General features: G+C 39.6%; 1 protein-coding gene across 2 annotated transcripts in view; it reads right to left on the minus strand.

The window, feature by feature from the left end:
• The window catches only part of n4bp3 (NEDD4 binding protein 3), a 37,235-nt gene extending 22,007 nt beyond the window's left edge, over nucleotides 1-15,228 (minus strand). Inside the window, exon 1 of one of the 2 annotated variants that reach the window (XM_088343471.1) lies at nucleotides 15,064-15,228. The gene's annotated coding sequence lies outside the window, so the exon portion shown is untranslated. Of the gene's footprint in view, nucleotides 1-866; nucleotides 1,214-15,063 lie in introns of those variants that run through there. The other variant, XM_088343472.1, reaches the window with a different exon arrangement.

A 15,228-nucleotide genomic window follows, 5' to 3' on the forward strand; every position in this document is an offset into this window, starting at 1 on the left:
TCCAAACAACTTAGCTAACAGCAAGATAAAAGCAGATACGTGTGTTAAAAAAAATGGTGAGGTCTCTTTAAACTTGGGCATAGTTAAAACATACTTAATAAAGGGAATATATTACTCTCAACTTTTCTAAGGACACTTTTGATACTCTTTGTGATTAAGGGCTATACAAATAAAAATGACTTGACTTGACACTTTGAACAATGCTCTAACTTTTGACAATTTATGTTTTCGTTAAAAAAATAAAACACTTTTTACACTGACAAGCTACTAACCATCACAGTTTTTAATTCTTATTTTTGAGCATAGTTATTTACAAGCTGTCGAAAAAACAGAAAATGATTAAAAAATATATTCAATTATTATCCACCATCATTACAACTGACAATAGTCTTTTTACCCAGGGATATTTATTATTTATATAATCATGTTTTTAAAATAACTATTTATGGATTTATGGATTTAATTAGTTCATCAGTTACTTATGTAGTTACTTAGTTAATTCAGAGATTTTGGGTTGTAGCTGGATGGTTAAAAACACATTTAAACCAAAATAATTATCTTAATTGTCAAGATTTAAAAACATACATTAGATTGTACCCAAACCATATGAAAATTAAATTAACAGTGCAGCAAGGCAATACTTTTATACCTAAATGCATTGAAATAAAATACTGAATTTTAGCATGCGCTTTCCCAAAATTCCATGTTAAATCAGCATAAAATCCAAATGTTGCAGAATGTAGTTTAAATCGAATGAGATTCCACCAAAGACAGATTTTGACAAAGTCCTAAACCAACTGCATGTAAACTGCATGTGCTTTTCATACGCATGTGTTGCTGAAAATTATGAAAATAAATCAAGTTACCTGTTTGTCCAATATAATCAGCGACTTATCCCATTTTTGGTTTCTCCCGCTAATAACCAGGTCACAGGACTTCCGGTTCGTCAGTCGGAGCATCGGAGTGAGCCTCATAGTCCAAAATGATCTCTTGTAGGATGATTGCGTGGTTGAAAAACAAAATCGGAGCTATTTTTTAATCCTCGCTTGAGGGGGCTGAGCCGTCTTTTAAGTTAACCTAATACGTCTTTTATAGAGTCCCAGGTACTTCCCGGATTTCTACTTGCTCATTTCTTTGTGCACTTCGAACTCATTTGAGGGGCCCATGTGGTTGGACGAGTTCTGCCTGTTCTCCTGCAGACAAAAGACCCGCATGCGGATCCGCTTTGGAGACGACAAAACACACCGATGCAACATGCATGTTTACTCTCTCATAATGGATCGGACCTGGGCTAAAAGACTCATACGATGAGGGTGGAAAAAAAGAAGTGTTTAGCCCGACATGAACAATAGTCATATTGTCAGATGGGCTACCGGACGGGTTCGGCGCCATATCGGGTTACAGGAGTCGAACTACAGGAAAGAAAAGGGAAGACTTTGTTTTTTAAATCTGCACAGAAAGTACTTCTGTTTTGTTCCAATTAGGAGTGGTTGAAATGTCAAAAATAGCACAACCCGATTTTTTAAAAATGAATTAAAATCTCAATTTATTACAAATCTTCCCCCAAATTTTGTGACTAATTAAAAGGTTTATGTCATGATTACCGATGGGATTCACCTGTGCCCGCTTATTTGGCGCCAACCACCGCGGGTTCTGATTGGCTCCCTGTCACTATTTGAACCCTGTCCTGTCAATCACCTGTTCTCAGTACGTCTGCGAACCTCAGTAAACACTAGGCAAGCCTCGTTCGACCCTGACTTCCATCTGTCCCGATTTTTGCTCCCGTCTGTCCCCGGCTTCGACAGGTTTTTTTATTCTGACCACGTCTGCTCTCCTGTCTTGCTTTAGCCCTTTTTTTGTCCCCGACTACGTCTTCTCTGGCTTACGACTCGCTGACCACGTTTTTGCTCTCATGTCCCGGCTACTGACCTGCTTTTTCCGTCCCTGACACCGCCATCGCTCGCCACGGAAGATCCACTTCCACGTTCTGAGCACAATCCGAGTATCAGAGCGCCTTGCTTCCCGCGTCCAGCGAACACCGGATCGTGGGCGCAGCCCTTTCTCTTTCTTCCAAATACCACTTGTGAGAAACGCATCGCAAGTGGGTCATGTCTCTGTTCTGGTCTTGACAGTTTGAATATGTTTTTCATGTTTTACAAAAAAAACACATTTGGCAATTTAGGATATGTGTTTACTTTCTTAAGAGGGTTTGATTTATTTTTTTAAATCAAAATTTACATGATTTAACATTAGGCATCAAAGCAAATATAGTAATATTAGCATTGTATTCTTGACACTGGTATCAGCGGATGAATCAATTAGCGTTAACTGCTGAATGATACTAGTGGCTAAAGCAAAGCTAAACCACCAAAGCCGGTGCTTTTTGTTAATGCAGATAGCAGTTAGCAGATAGCCCAGAGGCAAGCAAAATTTTTTGTATATTTTTTCATGACCATGATCTTGTTTAAGTCTTTCATAATTAACATTGTCAACATTGCCCACCTTCTTGTTCCTGTCCTCACTTTTGAGTAGTTGTCAGTTTATCAGAGCTCACAGCTACAATTCTAGCAATAATAGTCAGCGTTTGTGACATATTTCTTAGAGGGTAAATCAACAAATATTATCTAATATGATCTTAGCTAAGCCACCACAGCCGATGCTATTTGTTCACGCATCCAGCTGTTAAGCTAGGAAAAACATACGCTAAATGCAGTTCTAGGACAGCTGAAACACAATAGCCCAGAGATTAGCTAACACTTTTTAACACTTTTGGTGTGCATCAGCAGAGCTCACCGGTCTACTGACTTTTTAAAGAGGCACCAATGGGTGCCAAAAACTGGCAAGCCATGAAACACATTCCTGGGCTTGATTGCACTGTTGTATATTGCCTTCTAGGTTGAAAAAGAAATCGAGGATGACATGAAAAGACCCCTGCAATGATAGGCCGAACCCCTATCATTATCTCTAAGCCCCACAGGCTAATGCAGTCTTGCAGAGATTATCATCTGTAAGACTGACTTTCAGCTTGACACAAGAATGTTTACAGAGATCCATAGGTGGAGAAACTAAAGATGTTGAAGTCCGCTTAGAGATGGTGTGGACCCGTTGGACCTGTCACTAAATGACAGGACAGTCTGTACTAGACTCATTTCCTCCGTCTAAGCTCCCATGGACAATAACAGTACAGGAAGCAGATAGGCTGTCTGGCATTCGAGAAATAACTTTAGCCTAGGTCAGAAACCCGCATGACTTAAGCCGATTTGTCTCTCTACAATCACAGGAAGATAAAAACTGGCCAAGGTTAAACTGATAGAGCGTACGTCAAGAAGGGGTGCGTTAGAAAATTGGGATGAGACTGAAGCATCATAAGCGTTTTTGTTTTGGTCACAAACTTCAATTATGTTCAATCAAAGTGGTTCATTTCCTTCCATTTAGCTTGTTAACTGCCAGAAAGATAGATAGCAAAAATAATGATTGAAGATAAATTTCGCACTTGAAGACGCGTGTGTTGGTTTAACAATAAATAAATAAATACGGTGTTAGTGCCTGTTGTTCATAGATTTATAAATAAAATGGTATGTTGACCAAGGGACAAATCAATGTCCATGTTAGATGTGGTCCAAGTATGTGTTGACTATGCTTTTTTGTTGTTTTACTTGACTGCCCCTCTAATTTAGATGCAGAACTATTTGCCAAATAGGCCAACATCCACCAGTAATTATCATCTGCAGACCTGGACAATCTATTGTATTTTTCGATTACTGAATTTTTTTTTTCTATGGACAGTTGAACGACTGTTTTACTTGATTACTGTTCGCGGATAGCATCATGGACACTAGCATTAGCGGCTAGCATGACAGACTTTTGCGTTATGATACGTTAGCCCAAAAGCCCACAACCCAGACCGACTTAAACGTACTGGTTTGTTGGTAAAATTGTATTTATCTAAAAAAAAAAAGCCATTTGATTGCTCATAATCAGGAATTAGTATTTTTGAACTTTAATATGTATACCTTGTTTTACAGTTCTTAAGTATAAAATATTCAAAGAAATATACTAAGAGCTGCCGTCCTATTCAATGAGGAGAAATTCTCAGGCCCAGATGTTATTGTATGGCAGCAACATCAAACTGTGTTCATTATTTCAGAAGAAATTTTGTTTTTTATATATAAAATATATGATAAAATACATGTTCCCTTTCAATGTTGTCATTCTAAGGCAGAGGTTTGCAAACGTGGTGCCCACGGGCACCAACGCCTCCAATACAACCTCAATAGCCCGGGACTGGTTCTGAAAATATATCATGAGTCATTGTGTCAAGTCAAGTCAAGTCAAGTCATTTTTATTTGTATAGCCCTTAATCACAATAAGTCTCTAAGGGCTTCACAGATTAGTACACTATGTTACACAGACTATTTTTCAGCCGACAAGAAGAGTAGGTTATTATTCATATGCAATGGAGTAGAAGTGAGTTTTAAGTTTAGATTTAAACATTTCCACTGAGGTTGCAGATCGGATCTCAGGGGGAAGAGCATTCCACAGCACCGGTGCCTGGATGGAGAACGCTCTCGAACCTTCTAGGACATTTGATTTCTAACTGGCATAATGTTTATTGGTTGACTGAGCCTCTTTTAACCCCTAATAATTTCAACCTGGTAATAACATGTCTATAACATTGTAACAGCATAGTAATAATATGGTATTTCAGAAATGCATATCAAGCTCGTAGCTCCTGGCGCTAATCAGTAACAAAAAAAGTAGTTCTCTGCTTCAAAATGATGGCAACCCTTGTTCTAAGGTATTTAGGGCACATTGTGAAAATAAATCTTTACACAAATATATTTTGGGGCTAAAATCACTCATCCCTGAGTTATTGATTTTCTTCAAGCACTGTGGTTTCTTGCGAATCAAATTAGGGGCACAAGATAAGGCAAGCAATGGCTGATTTCCAGGTTTTTCCCCACATGATAATTTATTCATGCGGTATTGTAAGGTAAAAAAAAAAAAGTATTAAGAAATAAAGTTCTCAGTGTTATCACAAAAAATGCCAACTTTGAGGCAGACCTTGTGCTTCTATCAACACTAAGCCATGACAAACGTCAACCTATGACCTAAAACTGACCTCACCTCGCAAGTACATGCTGCTGGTCCGAGATAAACCCGTGACGAAACCTGCGTGCAGTGCAATTTGCTTTGCTAGGCTAAATATGTCACAATCTCCTTAATGTATTTTTTTGCCTGAGCAATCCGATGAGATCATCACCCCTATTGAGGCACGTGAATGCAGATGACGATAAAGGTAATCAATAAAAGGACGATAAGGCTGCGATGAGGTAAACAACATCCTGACTTAATTGGGTTATTTACACAAAATATACCAAGACAGTAGCGCCTGCATGAGGTACTGTCAGATTTAAGGAAATGTAAGTTGGTGACATTAGTCCACAAAGAGCACTGTGAGGGGTCTGTCCGCCCATTTGCACTTGCAGACTTTTTCCCCGCACAATGGAGGTTAGTGGGTCACTTTTCTTCCATTTTTGAATTTGCTGTCTTCATATCTGCTTCATCTACTTACGACTAAGAGCTAGTTTAGATAGATAAAAATGAGCACGGTCATCTTAGCGTCCCAAATCCATATGTAGAAATTCCGAAAGACCCTCATTGACACTTGATGTTCAAATCAAAATAAGATTGATAGCTCAAATGATTAGATACCAGTAACTTTACAAATACTATGCACTATTCTTCAAATTATGCTCAGAACGGAGTTCCACTCACCTGAACTGCAAAATTTAAGTTCCTCTATTCCTAATTGACAAGGTTGCTCAGTGTTCACTCGAAACAAGGAACTAGCGTGAGTGTCAACAAACTTCTTTTACCTATAAGGAACCATCTGCTACTTTGGTATAATAATTAACTTAGCCGCGTTAGGCAGCAAATAACTCCAGCTTCATGCACCTGCAAGTTAAAGAAAACAAGGACAGACCCACAACTAAGGTAATGATATCCCAATCGCATAATTCGTGGATATAATATTGTGATATGAACTTTACTATGTAGTATTATGATAATGTAAGCAGTCTTGCGTTATTTAAAGGTGAGGTGCGTCATTTTATGTGTCTTTATCAAAGTTAAAAGGTAAATACTTCCTTTATTAGGTAAAGGTTAACAATGCCAAATTGTGTTTAAGGACCCTTGTTCTATGTTCTCTGCGGCTACCTGCTTTTATCTTACTGTTAGCAAGGCTGTGTGGGGCAGAACAAATTAGGTAGGAGGAATGGAAGTCTGTTGGGGGACAAATGACGTAATACTCACATGCTTTTTTTTTGTTTCTATTTTTTCAGTGTAGCCTACTACACTGCATAGAAAAATATATGACCAACTTTCAACAATCATGGAAAATGCTGAAAGTAAGAAAAGGCCTGCATCAAGTACATGAGTAAGTGCATGATCACTACAACAGCATCCAACAAAAATGACAAAAAAAAAAAGTGATTTCATAACAAGAATACAGTACCTTATATTTTTTTGCGAGGAGATATCCATAAATTTCCTGTTCTTAATTCCAACTGGACAAATCAGTATCAATCCTGCTAGTTGTTATTATGTTACTGCCATGTTCTTAATATGTTAGTACTAGCTTGTGGTTATTGGTGAAACGGGGTAAGAATAGGCACAGTCAACCACAAAAACACCCTCCGTTAAAAGGGTACTGGGTATTACAAATACAGACGCTCCCCTACTCACGAACATTCGTCTTACGCAAAACGGTAGATAAGAACATTTTTTTCGGAATGTCAAAAAATACCCGAACATTGCTGTAAGTTAGATTTTGTGTTGTGTGCACCTTTCTTCTGAGTAGAGGACAGTACTGAAATGCTTCTTTACGCCGCGTGGCGCTGTGAGAGGTCACCTAGCATACACACCGAAAAAGAAATCTGGCTTCTAGTCCTTGGTTCGTGTGTAATCATAACAACTATGGTTCGTGTGTAATCATAAGAACTTTGACGATTTTATTGTTTAATGTCTTATGCATCCATTCGATATGGTTGGTAAAAAGTTTAAAGGAGAGGCGAGCCGTTTCTTTTGACATAAAAGTGGAATAAGAAAGCTTGATGCGGTTGAGAAAATGGTCGGAACGCTTTTTTGCGGCCACTTTTTACCACGGTGGAGGACCTCTTAAAGCTCATCTTCCAAAAGTAAGTTAAACTCAGCTTTATTCATCTTTATAGATCATATTATTTTATGTAATGTTTATTTTTTTAGTACAAAACAATACAGGTTACTTATACAAGCCTTAAGCATACTTATACAAATCATAAACATAAAAAATATTGCACTAAAGCAACATATGAACAAATTCAACTTACGAACGATTGTCCGGAACCTAACTCGTTCGTAGGTTGGGCAGCGTCTGTACAGTCTAATTGAAAAAGTAATCTTAATAAAGCCGTATTCAGAGTGAAAAGAAGTTATTGTTAAGTCTAGAGGACATTGTCGGCTTGTGATACCGTGGCAGAGCCATTAACATTTTAAAAGACAATTTCCACCCAACCCACCACCTCTTTGACCTGTTGCCCTCTTGTAGGTGCTGCAGGTCTCACAAAACAAAGACAAATAGGCTCAAAGGCAGCTTCTTCCCCAGGGCCATCACCACCCTAAACAAACGCACAAAAATGTGAAAACATATCTCGCGACTTATTTTGAGTTTTTTTGTTGTTTCTAAATGAAACTGTGAAAATATATACACCTTGTGACTTATTTGGGATTTTTAATTGTTGCTGTTTAATTATATTGCACTTCTTTTCATTGCACTATTGTTATGATGTTATATTCTTTTTTTTATTGCAATACTATCATAACTTATGCTGGTTTTCTAAGCACTTCATTGTAATTATTTTTTGCCTATTTATCCTGATAGTATTTTCCCTTTTTATCTTTGAAGCCTTTATTACATGTTTTACCCTGGATTGCCATGTCTAATATAATTATATACAATATTTCATGTTGATATAAGTGACATTAATATCTACTTAAAACAAAAAAAGAATTGATCATGATTAAAAAGTCCATCAGTCCATCCATCCATCCATTATCTGCACCCCCTTATCCTCAGTAGGGTCACAGGGCTGCTGTAGCCCATCCCAGCTATCTTAGGGCAGTAGGCAGGGGACACCATGAACTGGTTGCCAGTCAGTTACAGGCCACACAGAGACAGACTACTTACTCGTTCAATCACACCTAGGGACAATGCCCGGAAGAAACCCACGCAGGCACAGTGAAAACACGCAAACTCCAAAAGGGGAGGCTGCGGTAGCCGGACTTAAACCCTAAACCTCCGCACCGTCAGGCTGCACGCTAACCACCCATTCACTGTGCTGCCCCGATTACTTATGTTAGTCACCCGTTTTTCTCAAGGTACTTTCCGGAATTTGTGGGCTCCACAGGTGTGTTTTTAGCTTCCCCGTGCACACGGGCATCATATTGATGACCCCTGGTCTAAACTCTTATTTGAAGATGAGGTTATAAAAATACATATATGTAAAATAATATAGATAGCATTGTGAATGAAATTAGTTTGTGAAAGAACTTTAGTTCAAAATGTTTTCATCTGCCCATTAGCATGGGTCTTTACGTTTTTGGCCAAAACATGCCTGTATAAAAATCTACCAAAATTATTACCTAACTAGCAGAGGGTGCTAGAACTACACACATAAAATACAGATAAATTAATTTCAATAAGCCACAACAACTATAAAATATTGTGGCAATTATAATATACTAAATTACAATATTTCCATTATTGTTAAATCCTAACGAATCCTGAACATAACTATCCAGGATGAGCTAAGGAAAAATACTCAATTGTGGTTAGAGTCCTGTACCTAGAGCCAAGTACTCCCACAGTGTCTTTTTTTTTTAATCACACTTGGAGTGAAAGGCGCTACATTCAAAGAAAGTCCATGAGATGAGGATAACCTTGGGATTAAGGACTCACATTGAGAATTAAGTGCTGCTGAATGACTTGGGGGTTAGGGGGCTTCTATGACTCAACACAATGCCATTGCACCATCTACTATACTACAAAGTATGCATGAGTGATCAAAAACGGACATGCATGCTAAATTTCTGTTAGTAAATAAGGGTTTTCCTGGCAGTAGATTTATACACCCACACATATATTTTTTTTTACTAATGAAACAAATGCCCAGCAGTTGTCAGGACAGTATTACATCAGCTGCTGGTGTTTAAAACAGCAACACAGGAACACACATAAGCCCCTGGGATGTTAAACAGCTGAATTGAGGATGTCACATCAGCTGTCTTGCAGAAAAAAGATGCTTCCGTTTCTGTCAAAGTCATCTTGCCCCAAGATAAAAATTCCTACATTGCTGATTTAGTTTAAATGGACATCATTCATGTTCCACCAGATCAGTAGAGCCATTAGTGTGAAAGCAACTGTGCCTATAAGCTTTGATTTTTCCCTCTGTGTTGACTATTTCTGGTCAGATATTCAGGAGTTCCTTCAGAGTCTGACACAGAGGATGCAGTACTACTTTAGACCATAGGTGAATGTACAAATATACAACCATCCATTATCTGCACTGCTTATCTTCAGTAGGGGCGCTGGGGCCCATCTCAGCTATCTTGTCTTAAGCTGAATGATTACCAGCCAGTTGTTTGTTTATTGCATGTTTTTGAAATGTAGGAGGAAACCAGAGTGCCCGGAGGAAACCCACGCAGGCACGGGAGAACATGCAAACTCCGCACAGGAAGAATGGTAGCTAGATTTGAACCCATGACCTCAGAACTGTGCCGCATATGCTGATATTCTGCAAAATATATTCATGTATTTATTTATTTGTTTAACCCTGAACAATTTAATTGCCGAAGCAAAAATAGTGGTGGGCAAGTACCAATACTAGTGCTGATACAAGCCTTTTCTGTTCTCAGAATCCCTACTATTGGCCATTTAATAATTACAACATGAAATTAAAAGATTGGTAAATTGCTACTACTTAAATGCAATATTGAGGAAAATATGTTGGATTTAAAGGTGCTTCTATAAATATAAAAGTCGTTATTCGCTTAGGAAGGAAACTCAATGTTATACCAGTATTGGTGTTTGGAATTGATCACATTACAAGGACTGGCCAAGATCATTCTCTAGGCACAGTCCAGGGGGGCGGGGGGAGAAGGAGAAGAATACAGAAAAAACACTGGGCTGACGACATCAAAAAATGGTCTGGTGCCAAATTTGCCGCAACTGTTGAGACACTATATAATGAAAACCCACAGAACAAACTGTTAGACAACAAAATATGCCAGCCAAGTACCCAGGGTAATATAGATAGATAGATAGATAGATAGATACTTTGTTCATCCCCGAAGGGAAATTCACATTTCCAGCAGCATCCCTGTAGGGTGAGCGGTATAGGGTGGGTGGATCTCTGCACATATAATACACTCGCCTAAATACATCCATATCTTTCTCGGCTCCAGAATTTTGTGACATTATTACACCCTAAATCTATTCGCAACTTGTTTTAAAACCATTACTTATAACAAAAATAAGTCTCAACTATCTTAAGTAAACAAATTATAAGTGATATATTTCGTTGATGGCACAGCGGCTGAGCTGTTGACGTGTCGGCCCCACGGTGCAGAGGTTCATGGTTCAATTCCAAATACCGGCTTCCCTGTGCAGAGTTTGCATGTTCTCCCCGTGTACGGGTAGGTTTCCAAACACATTCCAAAGACATGCATGTCAGGTTGATTGGCGGATCCAAATGGATGAGAATGAGCAAGTGACCTGTCTGTCTCTGTGTGCAATGTGATTGGCTGGCAACCAGTTCAGGATGCCCCCTGCCTACAGCCCAAAGACAGCTGGGATAGGCTCCAGTGACCCGAGTGAGAACATGGGGTGAAGAATAAGGAAGGATTGATAATTTGTTGGTATTGGGCCACAGGCTCTGGTAGTATTATCACTTCATAGATCTATTTGAATCCTCAAACGTCACAGTGGAATAAAATGCACTGAAGACTTTTGTCTGGAGAGCAGATATGGCAGTTTTGTTAATTTTGTCCTTAAATATGTAGTTGTTTTTTTTTAAAACATAAAAACATTCAAATATTATGCTTTCATTAGTCAAAAGGTTCCCAACCCCTGGTACAAATACTATAATGCCTTTTTCCATGTTCCATTGGTCTTATATACTAGTGTAAATAATCGGTTTATTTGTTTAATCTGGAAATATAAACAAACTGTCTTGCATCACTGTTATATAATAGTGTGACCAATTTGCATATTGAATGCATGTTTGAAGATGTGTCCATATGCCACGTTTATATGCAAGTAAAATTATGATTTGGCCAATTTCAGATTAATATTCACATTTAAAACAAACTAGCAGGGATTGCAGTAAGGACCTGATGACTTTCCACAACATAACTCTACTCGACAAGAGACCCGGTTGGCACTTTGCCAAGTGTGAGACAATTCGATACAGTAACAGTTAATCTATAACATGACAACCGGGAGCGTCATTCCACACATTGCTGCAACTGCACTAACTCTGTGGGCTTTAGAGCAGTAAGACCGCAAATCCCCCCCAAGGTGACGGCAAAACGTGCAGACAACACACACTCACATACCCTCCGAAACGTCCATTGTGCCCCCTTTTTAAAGCCGAGCCTTCATTTGCGTCAGACCTCATGCACTTTAGCGTCCTCGCTCAAAAAGACTCTCCTGATACGCTCCAAGAGCCTTGCCGGTCAGAGGTGACCTATGACCTCCTGTTTCCAGGACGACAGCCTGGCAGTCCCCAACATAGAGTGCACACAAACGACACAGACGCAGTGAGTGACACACACAACTTTTGTCCCCAAACTCGAGATTACAAAAAGAAAACCATGAGTGTGTGCGTGTGTAAGAGATTCAAACATTCCCAGCTGTGCACAGCAAACACTAGACTATCATTGTGACGGATTTACTTGATCTGTCTTGAGAAGATTGAAAAAAAAAACATCTCTAATTCAATATGCATATTTTACTGACTGTTGAAGATGCCATTATACTGTCTGTTTTAAGTCAGCGGTCCCAAACATTTTCTGTGCCGTGGGCTGGTTTAATGTCTGACGATATGCTTGCAGTTTTTCGGTGGTTTATCACAGTATTTGTTAAATGATTGATCAGTCGAAAACATGGCTGACCATAATCACAAAACAATGAATGCGATGGGAATCAAACCCGGTTAGCTGCGGTGAGAGCGTCGAATCCTAACCACTAGACCTCCAATGATATTGACTACACGAAAAGAAATTTGATTTTATCTCATAATCACACTATTTTTACTCATGGTACCAAAGGCAATTAATAGATCCGACAGAGAGCACTAAGCCACGGCCACAGTAGTTACGGAATCTATGTATCACACTGTCACGGTTGCCCATGGCGCCCAATTGGCCCCGCCCCTTTGACCCTTGCTGTGGCTCGTTGACTGATTGGCTTCCCTCCTATTTAAGCTCAGTGCTCTCACTCATCCTTTGTCAGTCAGTCAACGAACCTCTGCACCTGTAAGACGTGTGTTTCAACTCTGTCCGGTATCCTGTTTGTGTATCCTGTCCCGTATCGATCCAGTCTATTTCGTCCTGTTTTGATATCGGTCACCGGTCTCCAGTGTCTGGTATCGTCCCGTCTATTTCGTTCTGTCTGATCTCTGTCTCCAGTCTCTTATTTCTGTTATCAATCCTGACAGTCCCGTTCCTGTCTTGTATCGACAACATCTGTCCGGTATCAAAAGTCAGTAGAAAAGGGTCTCAATTATTATATGGCATCAAGGAGTTCAAAGACGCTAATAACATTGTAAGGTGGATGCAAAATGTGGCGATCTATGAAGAAGTCAGAAGCCCCGTAGCAACTACACATAGAAATAGATTCCATGTACTGTAAAACAAATAACTGTTTCAGATCCTCTGTGCGTTGAGTTGATGATGAAGGGGCTAGCATGCCATGCATTGTGTGTGATACAAAAGGGGGAAGGGCTGTCATCTGTCTCACGTTCTGATTGGCTGAAAGCATGCTTCGTCGGATCTATTATTTGTTAGTATATGATTAAAATAGAATGTCGTCCTGAAAGATAGGAATAAATGCAAAAAAAACGCAACGAGGGAAAAAAGTCTCTGGTGTATTTGATAATGAATAGGACATTGATGTTCATGAAATAAATACAGTGAAAATCATATTTTGCTTTTGTGGTCAACGTTTGTATTGTGTCACATCCAGAACAAAGGGTAGACCCAATCGCGTAACGTTTCTCACAAGTTTATTGGGATAGAGAGAGGAAGGGCAGCGCCCGCGATCCGGTGCTCGCTAGACGCCGGAAGCAAGACGCTCTTGCAATCGGATCGTGATCCGATTACGGAAGTGGATCTTCCGTAGCGGGAGATGGCGGTGTCGGGGACGAAAAAACAGGTCGGTAGCCGGGACAGGAGAGCAAATAACGTGGTCGGGATCAAAAATGGGTCGTAGCCGGAGACAAACGGGGAGATCAGGAATGGACAGGTGAAAAAACGTGAGCAAAAACAGGACTGGCGGGAGTCAGGGTCAAAAAGGCTTGCTTTGTATCAACAGAGGTTCGCTGACGGACTGACAAAGGAGAGTGACAGGACCGGGCTTAAAAAAGGACTGGGAGCCAAATGAGCGGGCACAGGTGAAATGAATGAATAATCATGACACATTGTCAATAAATTATTTTAATCACGGACCCACGTCTTCAACAACATGGTACTGCAAAAATAGTAAGATGATGAAATCAAATCTAATGGCTTTTCATTTGTCATCTACATCCCTAGTGGTCTAGTGGTTAGAATTTGGTGCCGTCACTGCTGCGGTCCAAGACCGAGTCCTGTTGTGGCCAATATTGTGTAAATATGGTCAGTCATATTTTTTTAATGATCAATCATTTCTCAAAAATGGTAGTATACTAATGTAGAATCTTGTGTATAGCACTCACGTAAACTTTAAGTTCTTTTGTGGGTGAAAAATGCATGTTATGTATAAAACATGTGATTTTAGGTTCAGAGCTTTGGGTGTTCTGAGCATTGTCTGTCTAGTTATTAATATATATTTTTTTGCCGTTTCACTTAAAATCATATTGGCTCATTAAGAACACCGTTTAGCTGTGTCACTTCCTGTTTGTGAACATCACATTGCATTTCAAACCGATCCAGTGGGTAGCGCAGTCAACCATATACATTATTTTTTGTATTCCTTGATAGTTACTGTGGGAAACACCTAAAAGTCATGCTTTTTACAGAAATGCTGGTGCGAGAGAATGACCACACACATAGCTTACACATACGGAACCATTAAGCTAGGCTGATCATTGTCCCATTCCATCCAATGCAGCTAAAATGAAGTTACAGTTTATATATTGTTTGTTTAGTATAATAAATCCTGGGTATTGGGTGGTTAAATAGTTGTGTTATAACATACTCTCACATAAAGAGCTTTAAGAGCTTCCACAGATGCCTCCGCTATGCCGCAAGTGACAGTAACCGAGTGAAAGAGGAGCGGTGCGAGGAATCAAATTGATTGAACTATTGGAGTATTTCCGATGCTGCGTTCTTAGCATTTTGGTTTTATTTTTCCCTTTTAGTTTTTTAATCAAGCTTTTTGCATCATTTTTAAGTCTATCCTAGCCTTTATTCAGGAAAAGAGTTTTTAAAATGACAACATATTTAGTGGTGAATTTGGGGGTTCTTAAGCACCCCCAAAACGGGCTGGTTTCGCCCTTGTGATTAAATAAAAGAAGTAAGGCAACTTTTTTATATAATTAGGTAACTTCTGTGTGGCCCGGTACCAAATGACCCACAACTCAGTACCGGTCCGCGGCCCAGTGGTTGCTAATCACCGTTTTAAAACCCAAAGATATGTGACAATAAATCATGACCCTCTTGATGAAATGACTCCCTCATCTCGCAGAGTGCACGCAATCATCCACAATTATGTATAATTGCGATTTGAACCTCGAGGCATAAAAATGAGGGTTCGGTACTCACCACATCCCGCATGCGGGACATGCCGTCTTGTGCGCGGGTCTTTCGCTATTTGGATGCAAAGTCGGTGCAGATCTGCCTGCTCGGTGCTTGTCGGAGCACAAACTAGCGCGCTGAAGCTTTGCGATCCCTCTCAAACGTTTGGACAAGAGTGGAAACGGGAGAGGC

This window comes from Urocampus carinirostris, chromosome 9, assembly GCF_059441175.1.
Source record: "Urocampus carinirostris isolate Australia breed hairy pipefish chromosome 9, RoL_Ucar_1.0, whole genome shotgun sequence".
In the NCBI taxonomy this organism is placed as follows: Eukaryota; Metazoa; Chordata; class Actinopteri; order Syngnathiformes; family Syngnathidae; genus Urocampus; species Urocampus carinirostris.